Source organism: Arachis stenosperma, chromosome 9 (genome assembly GCF_014773155.1).
Source record: "Arachis stenosperma cultivar V10309 chromosome 9, arast.V10309.gnm1.PFL2, whole genome shotgun sequence".
Classification (NCBI taxonomy): Eukaryota; Viridiplantae; Streptophyta; class Magnoliopsida; order Fabales; family Fabaceae; genus Arachis; species Arachis stenosperma.
Genome location: NC_080385.1, coordinates 84,961,080 through 84,970,876, shown reverse-complemented (window position 1 = coordinate 84,970,876; position 9,797 = coordinate 84,961,080).

The following is a 9,797-nucleotide window of genomic DNA, read 5'->3' as shown; positions in this document are numbered from 1 at the left end:
GATTTTTGCTCAGGTCCCTCAATTTCAGCCAGAAAATACTTGAAATCACAGAAAAACACACAAACTCATAGTAAAGTCCAGAAATGTAAATTTTGCTTAAAAACTAATAAAAATATACTAAAAAGTAGCTAGATCCTACTAAAAACTATCTAAAAACAATGCCAAAAAGCGTATAAATTATCCGCTCATCACAACACCAAACTTAAATTGTTGCTTGTCCCCAAGAAACTGAAAACACAATAGGATAAAAAGAAGAGAATGTACAATGAATCTCACAATATCAATAAAACTTAGTCCTTATTAGATGAGCGGGGCTAGTAGCTTTTTGCTTTTGAACAATTTTAGCATCTCACTTTATCCTTTGAAATTCAGAATGATTGGCATCTATAGGAACTCAAAATTTTAGATAGTGTTATTGATTCTCCTAGTTCAGTATGTTGATTCTTGAACACATCTACTTTATGAGTCTTGGTCGTGGCCCTAAGCACTTTGTTTTCCAATATTACCACCGGATACATAAATGCCATAGACACATAACTGGGTGAACATTTTCAGATTGTGACTTAGCTTTGCTAAAGTCCCCAATTAGAGGTGTCCAGAGTTCTTAAGCACACTCTTTTTGCTTTGGATCACGACTTTAACCACTCAGTATCAAGCTTTTCACTTGGACCTTCATGACACAAGCACATGGTTAGGGATAGCTTGATTTAGCTGCTTAGGCCAGGGATTTATTCCTTTGGGCCCTCCTATCCATTAATGCTCAAAGCCTTGGATCCTTTTTGCCCTTGCCTTTTGGTTTAAAGGGCTATTGGCTTTTTCTGCTTGCTTTTTCTTTTTCTTTCTTTTTCTTTTAGTTTTTGCCTTTTTTTTCGCTACTCTTTTTTTTCACTGCTTTTTCTTGCTTCAAGAATTAATTTCATGATTTTTCAGATTATCAATAACATTTCTCTTTGTTCATCATTCTTTCAAGAGCCAATAATTTTAACATTCATAAACTTCACTATAAAAAATATGCACTGTTCAAGCATTCATTCAGAAAACAAAAAGTATTGCCACCATATCAAAATAATTAAACTAATTTCAAGATAAAATTTGAAATATAAGTACTTCTTGTTCTTTTGTAATTAGGAACATTTTTCATTTGAGAGAGGTGAAGGATTCATGGAGTTATTCATAACTTTAAGACATAGACACTAGGCACTAATGATCATGTAATGAAGACACAAACATAGACAAACATAAAGCATCAAATTCGAAAAACAGAAAAATAAGAACAAGGAAATCAAAGAACGGGTCCACCTTAGTGATGGCGGCTAGTTCTTCCTCTTGAAGATCCAATGGAACACCTAAGCTCCTCAATGTCTCTTCCTTACCTTTGTTGCTCCTCCCTCACAGCTCTTTGATCTTCTCTAATCTCATGGAGAATGATGGAGTGCTCTTGGTGCTCCACCCTTAGTTGATTCATGTTGCAACTCAAGCCTTCCAAAGAGGTGTTGAGTTGCTCCCAATAGTTGTGTGGAGGAAAATGCATCCCTTGAGGCATCTCAGGGATTTCTTGATGAGGAATTTCCTCATGCTCTTGTTTAGGTCCATGAGTGGGCTTTCTTGTTTGCTCCATCCTTTTCTTAGTGATGGGCTTGTCCTCTTCAATGAGGATGTCTCCTTCTATGTCAATCCCAGCCGAATTGCATAGGTGACAAATGAGATGAGGAAAGGCTAACCTTGCCAAAGTAGAGGACTTGTCTGCCACCTTGTAGAGTTCTAGAGGTATGATTTCATGAGCTTCCACTTCCTCCCCAATCATGATACTATGGATCATGATGGCCCGATCCACAGTTACTTCGGATTGGTTGCTAGTAGGAATGATGGAGCATTGGATGAACTCCAACCATCCTCTAGCCACAGGCTTAAGGTGCGGTCTTTTCAATTGAACTGGCTTGCCTCTTGAGTCTCTTTTCCATTGAGCTCCTTCCACACATATGTCCATGATTACTTGGTCCAACTTTTAATCAAAGTTGACCCTTCTAGTGTAGGGGCATGTGTTTTCTTGCATCATTGGCAAGTTGAATGCCAACCTTACATTTTCTAGACTGAAATCTAAGTATTTCCCCCTAACCATTGTAAGCCAATTCTTTGGATTCGGGTTCATACTTTGATCATGGTTCCTAGTGATCCATGCATTGGCATAGAACTCTTGAACCATTAAGATTTCGACTTGTTGAATGGGGTTGGTGAGAACTTTCCAACTTCTTCTTCGGATCTCATGTCGGAACTCCGGATACTCATTCTTCTTGAGCATGAAAGGGACCTCAGGGATCACCTTCTTTTTGGCCATAACTTTATAGAAGTGGTCTTGATGGACCTTTGAGATGAATTTCTCCATCTCCCATGACTCGGAGGTGGAAGCTTTTGCCTTTCCTTTCCTCTTTCTAGAGGTTTCTCCGACCTTAGGTGCCATAAATGGTTATGGAAAAACAAAAAGCAATGCTTTTACCACACCAAACTTAAAAGGGTTGCTCGTCCTCGAGCAAAAGAAGAAAGAAAGAAGGGGAAGAAGAGGAAAATGGAGGAGATAGAGGGAGAGATAGGTTCGGCCAAGGGGGTAGGAGAGGGTTTGTGATGTGTGAAAATGAAGGTGTGAAGAGGGGTATTTATAGGGAAAGAGAGGGAGAGTGGCCGAATGGAATTGGGTGGGTTTGGGAGGAAAAAGTGTTTAAATTTGAAAGTGAGGTAGGTGGGGTTTTTGGGAAAGAGGGATGGAGGTGATTGGTGAAGAGAATATAGGGAAGAGAATAGGATTTGATAGGTGAGTGGTGTTTTGGGTAGAGTGTTATAGAGATGTGTGAGGGGGAGAGAGAGAGAGGTAGGATAGGTGGGGATCCGGTAGGGTCCACAGATCCTGAGGGGTCAAGGACTTCTCATCCCTGCTCCATTTAGGTGTGCAAAAATGCCCTTATTGTGCAATCCTGGCGTTTAACGCCAGACTGCTACTTGTTTTTGGCATTAAACGCTAGCTTTTATACCTTTCCTGGCATTTAACACCATGTTGGTGCCCTGTTCTGGCATTAAACGCCAGTCTGGTGCCCATTTCTGGCGTTAAACGCCCAGAATGGTGCCAGACTGGGCATTTAACGCCCATTCTGCTACTCTTACTGGCATTTATCCTCTAGGGTGTGCTATTTTTAATGCTGTTTTTGAATTTGCTTTGATTTTTACAGTTGTTTTTGTGACTCTACATGATCATCAACCTAAAGAAAACATAAAATAACATAGATAAATAAAAATTGGGTTACCTCCCTATAAGTGCTTCTTTAATGTCAATAGTTTGACAGTGGGCTCTCAGGGAGCCTCACAGATGATCAGAGCATAGTTGTAGCCTCTCAACACTAAACTTAGAGTTTGGCTGTGGCCTCCCAACACCAAACTTAGAGTTTGAATGTGGGGGGCTTTGTTTGACTCTGTATTGAGAGAAGCTTTTCGTGCTTTCTCTCCATGTGTACAAAAGGAGAACCTTGAGTCTTGAATACAAGGTAGTCCTCATTCAATTGAAGGACCAACTCTCCTGGCACAGGATTCGGTGGTCCAGGAACCTTTAGACTACTTAGTGGTCCAAGTAGAAAACATGTTTTTAGAGTTTTTTTATCAATTGCTACGTAGTTCTTGAACTAATTTTAATTACAAATCAACCCCATATATTTTATTTAATTATAAAAATAATTTTTTATTTTATAAATTATTATTTTATCAATTATCAATTATATTTATTAACAATCAAATACAAAAATAACAACCAATTATATCCTCCATTCATCCTAATAATTCCAATTGATTAAAAAATTAACTTTGATCTCGTTACGTTCGTCCATGGCTTCCAAATCGTGTTTCCTTGAAATTCAATCGATTGGTTTTTCAAAACAATCGATTGAATGATAACTCAATCGATTGGTTTACACTATATCACAAAACAATTGATTAAAAGTTGTAAGGTAGAATGGTAAAAAGCTTATACCAATCGATTGTTTATACTTTCCAATCGAATGAATGCCTCAAAACAATCGATTGTTGTTGTTACTTAATCGATTGAATTCACGAAAACAACATGGATTTGCCAAATACAATCGATTGGAAAGTGATGACATTGAAGTTTTAGCCAAATTCAATCGATTGGTAATGTAATCCAATCGATTGGAAGGTGATGAAGTTGAATGTTTTGCCAATTTCAATCGATTGGTAATGGTACATAAAATTTATAAAACGTCAATGATATTTTCTATTAAATTAATTTATAAAATTTTTTAGATTTGTGTCTTATGAAAAGTAAAAAAAAAAATTATAGTAGAGTAAAACTTAGCTAAAACCAAATAACATAGTGTAACATACATCTTTGATCAATATTAAAAAAAATTAGCCTAATTATGCACATAAAATCCTAAAAAATACAATTCTATCTTTTTTAATTAAGTTAGCTCTAAAATACCAATAATACTTTTTCATGTGCTGCTTTTAATCTAAAATCCTAGAAAAAAATTGATTTAAAATATTATAATGTTATTATATTGGCACAACACTTTATTTTTGTATGATAAATATAAGTACAATTTTATATAAAGTATTTAAAGTATATAAAAATGTACTCCTATTATAAAAAAAATATTTAAAAAGTCATTAAATTTTTATATGTTATTAAAATTTAATAAATACAAGTACATTTTTATATATTATTTTTAATTCATTGTACTAATAGGAGTTAAAATTAATTTATATTTAATAATTTTATACTAAAACTAATTTACTATAATTTTGTTTTATACTTCTTTTAGTATATTTTTTTTTATATTATATAGTATTTTTTCTAGTATCTTATTGTACAATGTGTAATTCGAATTACCATTTGATTCGAAATGTGAGTAATTCGAATCAATTTGATTCGAACTTCCTCCTACTCACGTGTTCCTACTAATTCAAATTGATACAATTCGAATTATGCTTTTATAATTCGTTTTAAGTTGATTCGAATTACTTGTATGCAATGGTTGGGAATAATTGGAGCTGTATTGATTCGAATTATTAAGGAATGTAATTCGAATAAAGTTGTTTCGAATTACATTAAAGTGTGCTTTGGTGAATTCTTGTATTAGATTCTTGTTTGGCTTATATGCGTAATAAACTTCTCTCCTTGGCTTAAATACGTTTTTTACCCTCAGTTTTATATTAACTCTAAATATATTAAAAGAATTTACTCAATATATTCTAACATTTAACTAATTGCAAACACTTATCCCAAAACATATTTACAAAAATTACAGCACTGGTTACTAATATTTTAACGAAACTAAATTTGTGCATAACACAAATAAATAAATTAAGCATACTTACTACTTGATACGCTGTTACCTTATCAATATCATATACTTTTTGTATTTTTTACTCTACCTTACTTGAATAAAAGCAAAAGGTAGTATTGATCGGAAAAATTAATTTTATAAATTACCAATCTATAAATTAATTTTATGTACCATTACCAATCGATTGAAATTGGCAAAACATTCAACTTCATCACTTTCCAATCGATTGGATTACATTACCAATCGATTGAATTTGGCTAAAACTTCAATGTCATCACTTTCCAATCGATTGTATTTGGCAAATCAATGTTGTTTTCGTGAATTTAATCGATTGTTTTGAGGCATTCATTCGATTGGAAAGTATAAACAATCGATTGGTATAAGCTTTTTACCATTCTACCTTACAACTTTCAATCGATTATTTTGTGATATAGTGTAAACCAATCGATTGAGTTATCATTCAATCGATTGTTTTGAAAAACCAATCGATTGAATTTCAAGGAAACACGATTTGGAAGCCATGGACGAACGTAACGAGATCAAAGTTAATTTTTTAATCAATTGGAATTATTAGGATGAATGGAGGATATAATTGGTTGTTATTTTTGTATTTGATTGTTAATAAATATAATAGATAATTGATAAAATAATAATTTATAAAATAAAAAACTATTTTTATAATTAAATAAAATATATGGAGTTGATTTATAATTAAAATTAGTTCAAGGACTACGTAGCAATTGATAAAAAAACTCTAAAAACATGTTTTCTACTTGGACCACTAAGTGGTCCAAAGGTTCCTGGACCACCGAATCCTGTGCCAACTCTCCTCTGTCAACATCAATCACAACTTTTGTTGTGGCTAGGAAAGGTCTGCCAAGGATGATGGATTCATCCTCATCCTTCCCAGTGTCTAGGATTATGAAATCAGCAGGGATGTAAAGGCCTTCAACCTTCACTAGCACATCCTCTACTAGTCCATAAGTTTTTTTCATGGATTTGTCTGCCATCTCTAGTGAGATTCTTGCAGCTTGAACCTCAAAGATTCCCAGTTTCTCCATGACAGAGAGTGGCATGAGGTTTATGCCTGACCCCAGGTCACACAGAGCCTTCTCAAAGGTCATGGTGCCTATGGTACAAGGTATTAAGAACCTTCCGGGATCCTCTTTCTTTTGAGGTAATGTCTGCCTAATCAAGTAATTCAGTTCATTGGTGAGCAATGGGGGTTCATCCTCCCAAGTCTCATTACCAAATAACCTGGTATTCAGCTTCATGATTGCTCTAAGGTACTTAGCAACTTGCTCTTCAGTAATATCTTCATCCTCTTCAGAGGAGGAATACTCATCAGAGCTCATGAATGGTGATGCCAGGGCATCTAGGCCAGTTTCACTGACCTTTTCTTTACTGTTTTAGGGTAGTTTCATGCATTTTCCTAGTGAATAAGGCAAGTTTTAGGTGAAAATACACTTACACCTTCATTTAAGCAACTATTGTGAATTTTGCATGATTTCATGAGATTTTTGCCAGAATTACATGATAACTTGATGATGCATAATCTCATGACTTTGGCTAGAGCTTTGATGCACTTTAATTGCTTGATTTCAGGACAAATGAAGCATGGAAGAACCACGTTAGCATTCACGTTAACTTAGTTAACGTGACTACTAACGTGGGATGGCAAATAGCTTGCAACGTTAATGAGAAAAGTGATCACCAATAACGCCTGCGAAGCCATTCATAGCTTACGTTAAGAGCCACGTTAACTAAGTTAACGTCGTACTTAACATAGAAGAAAAAGAAGACTCCACGTTAACGAGAAACATGAACTCCAATAACGTTTCTCCTCAACATTAGTGGTAAAAGTGAACACCATTAACATTGGGAAACTAGGCAATGCCCCACGTTAAGAGTCACGTTAACTTAGTTAACGTGAACTCTAACGTGGAAGAGGATCAACAATGCCAACGTTAGTGACACTCACTTTTGTCACTAACGTTGGATCATTAGCATTGCCTACGTTAACTCTCACGTTAAGATTGTTAACGTGAAAGTTAACATGGAGTTGAATTCAAAGAACCAAAGTTAGTGACACTCACTTTTCTCACTAACGTTGGGAGATGGCTTCATTACTACGTTAAGAGCCACGTTAACTTAGTTAACGTGGGTTCTAACATAGGGACTTAAGGCAATTGGAGCGTTAGTGACAAAGGTGAGTGTCACTAACGCTCTCAAAGGTGATAAATACCCACGTTAAGAGCTACATTAGCCAAGCTAACGTGAGATCTAACGTAGGGGCAAGAGGCAAGCAACGTTAATGGGAAAAGTGATTCCCATTAACGTTTGCGAAAAGGGGCACAAGCCAACGTTAATGGGAAAAGTGAGTCCCATTAACGTTGGCCAAGGATTGAGTAGGAAACGTGATGATTGGATTTTTGACGGTTTAGAATTTCACTAATGAAATCTTGTTGTAAAGTATAGTTTCTAAACCAAACAATAATCCTTTCATACAAAAAGTTGTTTGTCACTAGTACAAACCCCTAAAATTTATAAACTGAAGTATTTAAACATCGGGTCGTTTTCCCTAGGATTTACAATAAAGTGTCTTGTTATTGGTTGTGAGTTATTTTGGGGTTTTTGAGATTATAGACAAGAATTATAAATGGCAAAGGAAATAAACTAACAACTAACAAAGCTCTTGGCAAGATATGAGAACTAGAAGTCCTATCCTAGTTATCCTTCTCAATTGTGATGAGAATTGTGTATTGCTCCCACTTAGTTAACCTCTAACCATGGAGGAAAGTCAAGTGGATGAATCAATTCGATTCTTCAAGTCCTAATCAACTCCTAAAGGAAAGACTAGCTTTAAAGGCATTCAAATCAATTAGCAACTTCTAATTATCAACCAACAGAAGAATTAGATAACTCAAGAGTCACTAATTACTCTACCTAGGCCAAGAGGAACAAAACCTACACTAAAATCCAACCAAGCATTTCATCAAACACTTGGAGGGCACAAAAGAAAAGCAAAGCAAATTAACAACAAGAAGAGAATCTAACAACAATTATTGAAAGAAATTAACAACAATAATAAAAAAAAACACAATTATTATGATTTACCTTGAATTGAATTGAAAGAAAGTAGAAGGAACAATACTAGATCTACAACAAAATATAAGAACAACATAGAAGAGATTACACCAAAAGAATAGGAGAAGAATGAATATAACTACAAGGAATTGAGAAGATAGAAGTAGAAGAAGATGAATCTAAATCTAGATCTAAGAACTAAACCTAATCCTAATCCTAATTCTAGAGAGAAGTGAGAGCTTCTCTCTCTAGAAACTAGTTCTAACTAGTTCTAACTACCAAACTATGACTAATGGTAACTAACATGTGTTTCCCTCTTCACTCCTTGGGTTAAATAGCATCAGAAATGAGTTGGATTGGGCCCACAAGGCTTCTAAAATCACTGGCCACGTGTTGCATTAAGTGGGTCATGTGCCACCATCGGCGCGTCCGCGTACCGTGCGCGTGCGCGCCCCTATGCGCAATGCAACTATGACAAATCTTATATTGTTTCGAAGCCCCGGATGTTAGCTTTCTAACCCAACTAGAACTGCATCATTTGGACCTCTGTAGCTCAAGTTATGGTCGTTTAAGTGCGAAGAGGTCGGCTTGACAGCTTTCCGGTTCTTTCATTTCTTCATGAGTTCTCCAACTTTTCATGCTTCTTTCTTCATTCCCTTGATCCAATCTTTGCCTCCTAAACCTTAAATCACTTAACAAACATATCAAGGCATCTAATGGAATCAAGGAGAATTAGATTTAGCTATTTTAAGACCTAAAAAGCATGTTTTCACTCTTAAGCACAATTAAAGGAGAAGTTATAAAACCATGCTATTTCAATGGATAAATGTGGGTAAAAGGTTATAAAATCCCCTAAAATCAATACAAGATAAACCTTCAAAACAGGGTTTGTCAAAATGTTAGAAGTCACGTTAAGATTTCTAACGTTGGGATTAACGTGGGTATATAAGGGTGGAACGTTACTGGAAAAAGTGAATGCCACTAACGTTCTCGCACCCAAAATGTATTCAACGATTAATCTCACTAAATGCCCAAGCCTAATTCATATTTCTCTGCAAGCTGGGCCCATTAAAGATGAGAATTGCTTCAACTCAAGGTCCAGAGCCCACATCCAAGACTTAAAGAACTCACTAGAAGATCATAAGGATTAGTATATATAGGAGTAGTTTTGAACTAGAGAGAAGCTTAGCACTTTTGGGAACTACTCTCTGCATATTTACTTTTCTGTACTTCTAGCATGGATTCTTCTTTTCTACCATTTTTCATTTCTAGAGCTATGAACAACTAAACCCCTTTCGTTGGGTTAGGGAGCTCTGTTGTAATTTGATGGATCAATTCTAGTTTTCATTCTTCTTCTTCTTTCTT